Source organism: Spermophilus citellus (assembly GCF_964194105.1).
Source record: "Spermophilus citellus genome assembly, chromosome: 13".
NCBI lineage: Eukaryota > Metazoa > Chordata > Mammalia > Rodentia > Sciuridae > Spermophilus > Spermophilus citellus.
Window position 1 is genome coordinate 74,832,618 of NC_138193.1, and position 12,495 is coordinate 74,845,112.

The following is a 12,495-nucleotide window of genomic DNA, read 5'->3' on the forward strand; positions in this document are numbered from 1 at the left end:
AGTACAATTTCAGAGCCCTTTGTCTTCTGAACTACAATAACATCCCAGGTCCCATCATAGTATTTTCATCAGGATCATTGCCATGTAAGACTGCACATACCCTCAAGTTTACTATAAAGGAAATCAATATTTAGAAATATCTAGTAGACTATGAGGCATGAGGCATTAAATTGTATGGTAGTTATACCTATTTCAGTTAAAGAGAAGGTGAGGTGAAATGAGAGTTGTAGCAAATCAGAAAGACACATGAAAGAGAATGTGAGAGTCTGGAAGAATGCTAAGATTTGGGCAGTCAGGGGATGGACAGTGTATTTCAGGTTAGGAAGAAACATTGTAAAAACATAATTAGACTTTCTTTTTTTAAAAAAGAGAGAGAGAGAGAGAATTTTTTAATATTTTTTTTAAGTTCTCGGCGGACATAACATCTTTGTTTGTATGTGGTGCTGAGGATCGAACCCAGGCGGCACGCATGCCAGGCGAGCGCGCTACCGCTTGAGCCACATCCCCAGCCCCATGATCAGACTTTCTAAGAACATTCTAAGACCCTTTTCTGGTGATGGGAAGTGGCGGGCAGAACCATACCCCTAAACACCCATACTATCCATGTTCCTTACTTTCATTATGAATTGGGTCAGCTAGATAAAGCTTTGCTTTATCTATCACAGTTAACCTTGCTATATATTGATTGGAAAAGGGAATGGGAATCCAATTCCCATTTCAATTTCTCAGAATTGGAAATCTAGCTAAAAGGCTTTTCTGGGCATTCTGTAATAAAATGAGGATTTCTGTGATGACTGAGTTCAACTGAGACACCTAGCCTTCTGCCAGTTCTCAGCAGAGAGGAGGCAAATTTTGTGGGTATTAAGCTGCAGTTAATTGCTTTAATCTGAAACAACAGTTTCCAATTAAACTGTGCTTCAGAGAACACCTTTAATGTTTAAATGTGTATGAGTTGATTTACCTTAGTATTCACCTTTTTCTATATTAACTGAACCACAAAAAACTGCAAAAGCTAGAAGTCAAGTGGTCTTCCAAGTGAATTTTAGCTGGCAGCTCCTGAGTCCCTAAAAGGAGGTGTCATGCCTATTCTTCCTGCTATGGATTTTGGATCCAAATCAGTCCTCTTTATGGAAAGGGCTCTTCCCACTTCTCTTCTTTCCACAGTATTTGTTCCATTGCCACAAATACTGCTGGATTTTATTCACTTGTGTAATCTCTTTCACTTCTTTCCTCTTGACACAGTAGAAGGTGGAAGGATACAGACATATTCAGCCTATGTATCAAAACATGTTTCAATTGTAGGACTTTTTGATAGTTCATAGTTTCCTTCATGTCTGAACTGCTATTTAGAATTCCCTGCTTTACCAGTTTGTGATGAAATAGTGACAAAGTAACACAAGTTTTGAATTAAATCGACTTATTTCATAGAGGTCAGCCTTGTAGTTACTGAAAAGATTGAAATATACCAATGTTCATTTATGTAGAATCTCTTAACAGTAAGCCTTTGTAAATTGTCCTAAACTCTGGTTTAGACTTCCCAGCTTGCAACACATGGCCTGTGTGATTTTTTAATTATAGCTTCTTTTATTGGCTCATTATATTTTTATTTTCAATCCAATATGTAGTTTCTGTTAGACTAAACAGTCCTGGGAGAGTCTAAGGACACCTTGTCTGAGGTCATAGAAGAAATTTGGGAGTGTTGGAATAGGAAAAAGTCCTAGAAGTGAGGAAACAGACTTAGAAGAGTCACTTGACCAAAAGCTATAAAGTGATAAGGCAGGATAAAAACACAGAATCCTAACAAATGAAATATGTTGGATGAGATGAGTCTGTTTCATTGTAAACAGTGACACTCATAGTATAAAAAGAGAAATGACCTGCATGTCTTACAGCTTCATACATCATTCTTTAAAGATTAAAGTGAAGCCAGGTGTGGTGGTGCACACTTATAATCCCAGTGGTTCTGGAGGCTGAGGTAGGAGAATCACAAGTTCAAAACCAGCTTCAGCAACAGTGAGGTGCTAGTAACTCAGTGAGACCCTATCATCTCTAAATAAATAAAATACAAAATAGGGCTGGGAATGTGGCTCAGTGGTCAAGTACCCCTGAGTTCAATCCCTGGTACCCACCACCCCTTCAGAAAAACAAATTAAAGTGAAAAAGGAAATTGCTTAACATTTTTAAACAACCTGAGGTCTAGTTTTCATTGAAAGCACCACAGCAACTTGGTTCTTCCCTTCCATGGCATTTTTTTTTTTAACTGTGAAACGAGACTGGAATTCCACTTAGGGAGACTTGATGCTCAGTAAAGAAAGTTAATATTTAAAAGGAGATTATCAAATTCCAAAATAAAATCAGTTTATAAAAAAAATTTGATAAAACCCAACCTGAAATTCATATAGTATTCTGTTTAAAATGAGGAGAAAACTTGAATGGCCAGAAATTTCAAATGGATCAAAATAAGTTTTTTAAAAATTATATTTTCATCATAAGTAAGTAAATCAAAAAAATCTGTGGATAAATGTTTGAGTTCACTGAAAATTGCTTTCATAGATAAAAATTTAAGAAAAGTTAAAGGAGCTGGGCTTGGTGGCACACATCTGTAATCCCTACCAAAAAAGAAAAAGAAAAAAGTTAAAGGAAATATTGGAAATAATGAATACCCTACCTATGTCAATGTAATTCCTAGAGGACAGTAGGTCACTAAAATATGCTTTTAAATCTGAGTTTGTACAAATGCAGCACTAAGCATGTCTTGGGAGAAACACTTGTTCATATCTTTTTCATTTTTTATAACATCAATAAAAACTAAAACATGTTGCTTAATAATTATTATTTTAAATATAATTTTTCTAACAAAGAGTTTAATGAGTAAATGCTACAATAAGAAAGGAAGTAAGAACCGTACAGGAGAAAGCACATCATCTGAATTAAATGTTCAGGATCCATCAAAGGATACCTACAGCCCTGCCCTCTCACCTTAGACAATTTGGGAAGCATCCTGTATAAAAGTGTCAGAGCTAATTCCTGAATTGCTCATTAGAGATTTCTTTTTTAATTTTCAAAGAGAGATGGAACTCTTACTAATGTATGTTTTTATCCCAGTATTTTGACCATGAGGGCTTCTGTAGTAAATGATCTATCAGCAAGTGTGATGCTTCTCTCTCATTATAAAGTCCCCCTCCTGGCCAGTGCAGTGGTGCACACCTGTAATCCCAGCAACTCTGGAAGCTAAACCAGAAGGACGGCAAGTTCGTGGCCAATCTCGGAAACTTAGTGAGACACTGTCTCAATATGAAAAGTAAATAGGGCTGAGGATGTGGCTCAATAATAGAGTTCCCCTGGGTTCCATCTCAGAAGGAAGGAAGGAAGGAAGGAAGGAAGGAAGGAAGGAAGGAAGGAAGGAAGGAAGGAAGGAAGGAAGGGAGGGAGGGAGGGGGAGGGAGGGAAGGAAGAAAGAAAGAGGGAGGGAGGGAAGGAAGGAAGGAAGGAAGGAAGGAAGGAAGGAAGGAAAGAAAAGGAAAGAAAAGAAAAGAAAAACTGTTCCTGCTATTGTGTATTTCTTAGTCTCTTGTGTCTCCAAAATGCCAAAATGTTTTAAAACACCTATTTCCCTCCTACAGGGTAGACACTATGCATCATAGTTTGTTAGTGATGAAAGGAAACTGGAGAAGTAGGAAAGGGTTGTGTATTCAATAAAACACCTTAGAGTTCTTCATTTGAAGTTTGTTTTTAGCCTTCCTGTACCTGCTGGAGATTTTGCTACCAGTTGTGTTTCAATAGAGACACTACCTGTGTGAGGTAATTTAAAATGCTGCCACTAAAAATTGCTCAGAATTAGCCTAAAGGAGGATTGTAGAGGAAGAAAAAAATGAGTGAAATGCTAGAGGGAATTAAATCCGTACTGAAATTTTCATCAACTTAATTAGGTCAGCTCAGCCTTTAATTACACTTCGAGAGTTTTATCACTCAAAATCTGTAAGATGCTAAGAGGTAGATGAGGTTCAGAAAATATCCAGCCTGATGAAAGCCTTTTGCCTCACAGGGGTGGGGGGGGGGGGAGTTGATTCCTGAATGTAATCAGGATGCTCCCCTCTGCCACTGGCAGTGGTCATACCCTAATTTCTACAGTATACTCCCATTAATCCTGAAAAGGGAGGAAGTGTTTCCTTAGTGAAAATCCTTATCTGTCCTCTTTTGGACAACAAAGAACTTAAGAAAATTGTGATGAATTCTCAGTTTATCATCTTTTGTGGTGAACCCAGCTCATCAAATTTGTTTTTGGGTCTCTTTTTTGTGCTCTCTTTGTTCAGAGAGAAGTAGCGTAACTTCCATTTGCATGGAAGAACAAAAATTCGTGAGAAAATGTGTGATGCAGGTTATCTGCCCAATTTTGAAGTGCAAGACTGTGTGACTTATTGGAGAAATGGCCTTGCAAGAACTTGGAGGATAAGGAAGTCTTAGATGACGTCTGTGAGTTGCTTCACTTGTGAGAACAGATGACTTCTTGAGTTAGCAAAGAAACTTCCCATTTGGGTTCCAAAGTCAGGATTAAACAGTGTATCCCCAGGTTTTCATTTCCTCTAGTTTCCTTGTTGAAGTTGACTTTCTGCCTTTTCTCTGTTATTCTGCTGTCACAGTCTACGTATTGGTTGGTAGAATTTTACAATTCCTTTATATTGACCTTCCCATGTGTTTCATTTCCTCTTTAGGGAAGAGAGTTACTTTCTGCTCCCCTACTCTGCTTTTCCTAAAGATTTTCCTTTTACTTGAGATATTATATAACTACAAGTAGTACTGCCTTGATTCTGAGTGGTCATATGTTCTCACTTGACTCACTTGAATGAATTATTTGAAAGTAGGTTTTGTAAATGTAAAACAAGGTTAATATCCTATAAGAAAATTCAAAGGGATTCCCTTAACATAAGGACTTGTGCATTGGCCTAACTGACACAGCATGTTCAGTCTTTGATCAGCTATTTGACATTGTGGCTACAAGCTACCTTTCATAGTACAAGTTTCCATTCTGGGTCAGATATTCACTATATGTCATTTCATTGTTTCAGCTGGAGAGAGCTAACTCAAAGAACAGCTATCTTCATCTTCTTAACAATAACTTCAGTATATATTTAGGCTAAGTTCTTGGGTTGCTTCATCGACCTGGAAGATGAATGACAATTCTCTAGCTACTCTGGACTGCTTTCCTGGAACTAGGGTCTTGGTTTACTGACCCAGACAGTCTGCTTCAGCCCAGCTAGAAAGTAGGCAAGTAGGCTTACAGTTTTCTCCCAGACGTTCAGGTCTAGAAAGAAAAGAAATTCTCGCTGCCCGATTTAAAACATGGAAGATGGCAGTTTTGCTTTTAAAACATTAACATGGTGTTTAAGATGGTCTTTGTGATGATGTCAAAGAGTTAGACAACTCCTAATGTGGCATAAACTGGTTTATCACAGACCTGATTGCCTTTTTTCCCTATCTTGAAAATAGTGAACTGTATTTCATCTCTTCTGCTGTAATAAAGTGTCAACACTAAAATGCAGGTGGAGACCAATTACATTTGCCTCCTTTAATTTCCAGCATAGTAGAGACCAGAAATCCCACTTTCCCTTTAGCATATTTCCTAGGAATCCACATGAGGTAATAATAATAATTCCATTATACAAATGAGGACTCTGAGATCTCAGCAGAACACAGGACTGTGAGTGGTAGAGTTAGGCTCTGACCTTAATTTTCCATCCATGAGCTGACTACTACTAGTAGAGCACATTGCTTGAATCAGATCTTCCAAACAAATCCCAGTCATATACACTTCAGGGTACCTCTGATTGCACTGGGCACTATACAAATGGAAATTGAAATTCAGAGTTCTCCCTGGAAGGATAAGGGAGTTAGCACATTCCAGAGTAATAATAATACTATAATAAGCATTTTTAAATTTCTCATGTAATAATATAATATTCATAACATCCAGTAAGTTACTGGATAGGCCTATGCCTGCTGACATCAGGAACACAGTAGAACAATGTTTTATTTTTTAAAAATAAATTAATGAAATTGTGTGAAATAATTTGATATTCAGCATTTCAAACGTATCAGACAGTTATGACAGAACAAACTATCTTTGGTGTGTTTATGGTATTTTATTTTTAGTATTGTGTTTTAGTCAGCTTGGCAATGCTGTAACTAAAATACCCAATAAGAGCAACTTAGAGGAGAAAGTTTATTTTGGCTCATGGTTTGAAAGGTTCTGTTCATCGCCAGCCAACTCCATTGCTCTGGGCCCAAGATGAGGCAGCACATCATGGCAGAAGGACATGAGAGAGCATATTAGCTCAGCTCATGACAGCCAGTAATCAGAGAGCTCATCTCACCAGGGACGGAATATAAATCCCAGATGACCACTCCCAGTGACACATTTCCTCCAGCCATACTCTTCCTGAATACAGTTACCACCTGGTTAATCCAGCCAAGTGAATTAATCTACCAATCAGGTTGTAGCTCTTATGATCTAATCATTTTGCTTCTGAACATTCGTGCACTGTCTCACACATGAGCTTCTGGGGGACACCTCAGATCCAAACCATAAGGTGTTGCTTCTATTATTAGATCACATAAAGGGATGTACCATCATTTTTCAGTGCTTCCTCTGTTCTGAGCATGACAGTGTTACACATTAATACCCTCCCTATCTGACAAATGAAGACATGGAAACAGAAGTTAGGTAACTAGGGGGAAAACAATTACTGAATAAGAAACCTAAGATTTAGACCCAAGTAACCCAACTACAGAGCTCTTGCCCTTAGCTGTTACCCTATATTGCTTCCATGTCATAGGGTAATCTCACTTTCTTTTTCCACGTTCTCAGTCTTTTTATAAAGTTAGATGGAATGAGCTCCATAGGAATCTTGCAGCGGGGAAACCAAACCAAACCAAACAAAATGCAGCCTAGATTCCTGCGATATTGGAGAAGGGTCTGAGACATAAAGGTAAGAAGAAGCAGCAGAAAGTATTTCTTAGGTGCCTCCTTATACATGAGCTTTCAGTGGAATTTTCTCCCCACAGTTCTCATTGGTACTTAACTGTTACCTCTGTGAGCCTAATCCCCACTTTGGCAGCCTGCATAACCTTCCTCCTCTAAGGGCATAAATAAAATAACAAGGCTTGCCATACTTTTCTATACTGTGTAGCCAACCATACAAACAGGAATGCACAGAAAAACACATTTGGAAGAATTTTCTGGATTTCTCTAAAGTATTAGCTTCATATGTTGCAAAGAATAAGTTCACTTCTGTGCATTGTAGCCTTGGGGGCAAAGGAAATAAGCAATTGGGGCAGAAACCAGGCGTCTTGCCATAGACACTCCTCTTCGAGATTGGGTTCAGGGAGTCCCATCTGTTCAGGTCCCCAAGGAACTGGAACTCAGCTCTTCAGTCCACAAAGCATCTGGTGAGTTCTTGCCTGGATTTTAGCTTTTTAAACATAGCAACCTCCCTTCCAGGGGACCCACAGATTTTTATTTCCCATCATTTTCAGCAGATGCCCCATAGCCTGGAACTGTATCAGCAGTTGGCATAATGAATTGTAATTGTAGTGCTTTCAAATATCAAGCTAGCATAACATGGTCTGGTAGGGGGTTTGATGACATTTTAATTCTGAGGACTTGATACATTTTATAGAATATGACATTTTTCAGCCCAGCAGAAAGCAATAATGAACAATGTCTAAAACTGAACATTTGCTCTTCATTTCAGCACTCATTGGAGTGTCTTGTTTGAATTGCCCCATTTGCTTATGTATTAACTCTTGCATGTATGCTTTCAATTAGTCAATATTAACCAATGCCTTGTATGTGCCAGATTCTGTGATAGAGTCTGGGGACATAGTGATAAATAAGATAATGCACTCAGGAATCTGGATGGAGGACCAGACAAAGAAACACAAAATTACAATACAATCTCTGTAAATGAGGTATGAAAAATTAGCCTAGAAATACAGAAGTGTGATAAACTCTGCTAAGGAAGTGGATAATAATTGTAAAGAGAAGATAACCAAGTAATCTGAGTTACCCTCTTTGCTCAGCTTTATAATGGACATGGTGCCATATGGAACTAAGGCACAGTAAATTAGTTCCATCCCCAGAATTGAAAAATAATGAAAAAAATAAAATGACATGAAGAAAATAGAAAAGAGAGGTCCAAGAATATACAACTTTGTTACTTTATCAAGTCCAAGCCATATTAAGAAAAAAATCTGAAATTCATCCAAAATGAATATTTTGCATTTCTTCTTAATTTCTACTATGAGATGATATACTTGGGCTGTTAGCTCTTTAGATCTAAGTGCTTATTTTTAGAAGAAAATTAAAAATTATTTTTGTGTATGATATTTTTTTCAGGAAAATCATCACTAATGAGAAACATTTAAAACAAATTAATTTCTTTAAAATGAAAACAATTGTCATTCAGAAGCATATGGTTTTGAATAATAGGAAAATTAGATTTTTTTTTCTTTGTTGAACAAAGGTGGCTCTGGTGCTCAGTTTAGTTGCATGTGTATTACGTGACTGTATACTCTATACCAGGTTCTTTGTGAGGTACCAGGGATATCAGAGGACTAGTTGGAAGTAGATGACCTAATCAAGGTCACCTTAAGTGAATTGTCCAAATGTTTTTCTGAGCCTAAGTTTCTAAATTCAAATAAAATGGAAAAAAGTATTGATTACTATAGATAACTCATTGAATTAAATTAGTTAAAGTAGATGGGTTTAGAATCAGATAGACCTTTAGGATCAAACAAATGCTAGCTTTCTAGACTTGGTAGTTGCATGACCTGAGACAAGATATTGAATGTTCTAGTACTTCATTTTTTTCCTTTCTAAAGGAGTAAGTGATTCTGTGTAACCAAAGCAGTCAAAGTGTGCTCAATGGAGCATTAACTATATGAAAATTATTAATATGGTGATTATAGCTACAATTACTTTATAGGTAGGACCTGCTCGTGGACATTAGACATAAGCAGTCACACAGGACTCCACACAAAGAAGGGCTCCATTCGTGATTTGATATCTTCTAATTGCCATCTTGAAATTCTTAACAATTTTTTTTTGAAGGTACTGGGATCTCTCTTCTACCACTGAACTACACATCCCCAGGACCTAATAACTTGTGAATGAGGTCCTCATTTTCATTTTGCACTGAACCTCTACAAGTATGAGGGTTGTCATGATCACAGATAAATTTATGATATTTTTACACATTATCTCATTTTAAAAGTTTTCCATTTAAGCTTTGTTAGGAAATGAAATTAAATTGGAAATTAGATCACCTAACTAATGTGTAAAGGGAGTTAGAAGAAAATCTGTACTTACTGACTCTATACCCAGTGTGCTTTCTTCTTTAGTTATACAAAAATTATAATATCTATTTTCTGACATATTAGAAATTAGTTAAGATGATGAAGAATTGAGAAATCTAGAAGTTTAAGAAAAAAATGGATATCTTGTTAAGGACTGAATTGGGAATAATCATTTAATTTTTATATTTCTAAAACAAATAATCTTTTTAGTTTCTAAGGATGTTATCAGTGTCATCACTAGATTTCAGTTCACATTATTTTTCAGAAACAGTGGTTGTCTTTCTTTCCTGTATTCACCACCATAGTTCAGGATCTTATATGTTCAGACTTAAATGTTTGTTTGAAAGAGTAAAATGACCTCAGCTAAAAGGTTACATCATCGAGGATTAAAATTAACTCCTCATCAGTATTGCCTTTAAGTATTATTTAATAATTATGTAGTTTATTATTTATTCTTAACACATTTATATAAAATTATATAGAAAATATATAAGAACAATTTCAAAACAAGGCCATGCAACTGAACCCTGAGTATTTAGGTAGTTTAAAAGAAAGGAAGTCCATCAGCAACTTCTAGCCTACTTGTAGATCTGCTCTATAAACCAGCATCATCAGTATCACCTCTTGGGTTAAAGATCTATTGAATCAGGTTCTACATTTTAATAAGATCCCCCAAATGACTCTATACACATTATAGTTTGATAATCACCAAGTTGGTGTACCCAACCATTATGTTATATTGCCATTGTTCTCGATACAGTGTACCGTTATTTTATGTATCATTGAACAATGCCAACTAACCTACACTTGGATATTCCTAAAATGCAATGCAGGTTTGAACTTTAGTCACCTATTTGTTGCCATGACCAAAAAAATACCTGACAATAACAATTAGAGGAGGAAATTATTTTGGGGCTCCTGGTTTCAGAGGTCTCAGTGCATAGATGGCTGACTCAGTGGTTTGGGGCCTGCAGTGAGACAGTATATCATGGCAGAAAAGTGTGGTGGACACAAACAGCTGAGGATATGAAACCAGAAAGCAGAGAGAGACAGTTCCCAAAATGTAAACCCCAAGGACACGCTCACATTGACCCTCTCCAGCCACACTCTACCTGCCTACAGTCACCACTCAGTTAATCCCTATCAGAGGATTGATGCACTGATTGGGTTTAAGATAATCACAATCCAATCATTTTACCTCTAAACTTTCTTGCCTTGTCTCACACATGAGCTTTTGGAAAATACTTCATATGTAAAGCATAACTGGTTAAAATGAGCAACTTAGCTTAGTAGTGACTCTGAGGGTTACAGCTGGGATCTCAGTGTCTCAAAGTTCCAAAAATCTCACAGAAATACTCAGTTCACTCCAAGCCACTTCCATCTTTTTTCCAGAGATGAAAGTCTGGGTGTTCTCATCTGATTGGACTGAAAGCCAATAAGCCATGAGGACACACATAGGGATATTGTGTGATGATTCTCTCTGACTATTCAAATTAGGGGCAACTACAGTTTGAAGATGAAATGTATTTGCTATCCAAGTAGTTAGCTTTTTGATTTTGAAATCATTGGAACTAAGCCCATGACCATTAAAGTAAAATGCCTGTGTGTTTTAATAACAATGTAAACTAGATGTACTGCCCCTTCATTTGATTTTTAGAGTACTGCTTTCATAGTAAAATTCTTTCTCTTGCCAAAATGCTGAAAGTCGCCATGTATAGGTTTACTTGGGCTAATTATTATTTCTGCATGGTAATCTTCTTATGCTGTATTTTCTATATACATTTTAAGGCCATGTTTTTACTTAGAGTTAGTTTACCTAACTACAATGTGCTAACGTAAACAGATTACTATATATTTGTTTCCATTTTAACAAAAGTAAACTCTTCTTTGGGTGTATATTAATGAGGAATTTGAGGCATTAAGCATCCATTTAGGGAAATGCTGCTGCCACAACAAGACTTTTATAAAGAGCCCCCTAGAGGCAACTATGAAGTATGGCACCTCTCTAAACTATTTTCTTGATGACCAAGTAACTGATGTAAATGATGACACTATAAATCCCAGGAAGAGTGTGATTGCATTTTATGTAATATTATATAACAAGACAACTCTGCTTTTGTAACAGAGTGGTGGATGACTGTGCTGTAGGAGAAGCAGGTATTAGATACTTCCTCAAAATTTATTAGGATACAAGAATTTTATGGCATATGTTTTCATACTATCTTCCCATAAACTCAATTTGTAACTAGAGGCTATTTGTTCTTGAAAACATATCCAAACTAAATATCAGAGTAACACTAAAAACACTAGCCTCCGTTCCCTCTTCCCACCTAGGAAAATATAACATTTTCTGACTTCACAATACGTTACTTTCAGTCTTAATATATTTATTTTTATTTTTGTGTTTAAAATACACATTATACAAGCAGCAAATTGAATTTGAAGTGACATACAGGAAGTGATCATCAATCAACAGGGAAGATTTTTATATTCATATTAGTTTTTAAGCCATACTTAAGATCCCTGAGATGCAAACCTTCGTCTTGTTTCTGTTTTTGTTTTCACTTCTAAAACTTTGTTGATATGTATTTTTTTTTCTTGAGAAGGAAGAACTGACCAAGGAATTCATTAGTAGCTTTGGGAAAAAAAGGTAAATATGTCATCTAGCTGAATAAATAGTTTCTAATATAGAAAAGAAAAATTTTATTTTTAACTATTATTTCTTTTATCTTTTTGTGGTAAGAAAAGTTCACATGAGAGTTACCCCTTAGCATATTTTTTTAGACAAAAAAAAACTGTAGTTAATTTGTTTTACAAAAAGATAAAAGAACTAAGACAATATACAGTAGTGGCTTAGGAAAGGTTTTTGCTATATTTATAGTAATCACTTATTGACACAAGTAGGCTTACAACATAATGAGAACAAGTTTATAAGAAGGGGATTTGTAAGGATCCAGTTTGAAGTGACTATAGCCACCTTGATAGCAAACATCATCTGACCACCAGGTGACCCTATATTCAAAACTCTGTACAATAAGCAAATCCATTAAGATAGTCAGCTGAACATTTGTGTTAGACAGTGACACCTGAACTGTCTCTTACCTGACTTTTGACACGTTAACAGTATTTGAGAAAGTGCAG

At 36.3% G+C, this 12,495-nt stretch overlaps 1 protein-coding gene across 13 annotated transcripts in view; it reads left to right on the top strand.

Annotated features, from left to right (window-relative positions):
* NRXN1 (neurexin 1) overlaps positions 1-12,495 on the top strand; it is a gene marked incomplete at its 3' end in the record, with an annotated part of 1,087,855 nt that overhangs the window by 430,578 nt on the left and 644,782 nt on the right. The gene's annotated exons all lie outside the window — the stretch shown is intronic.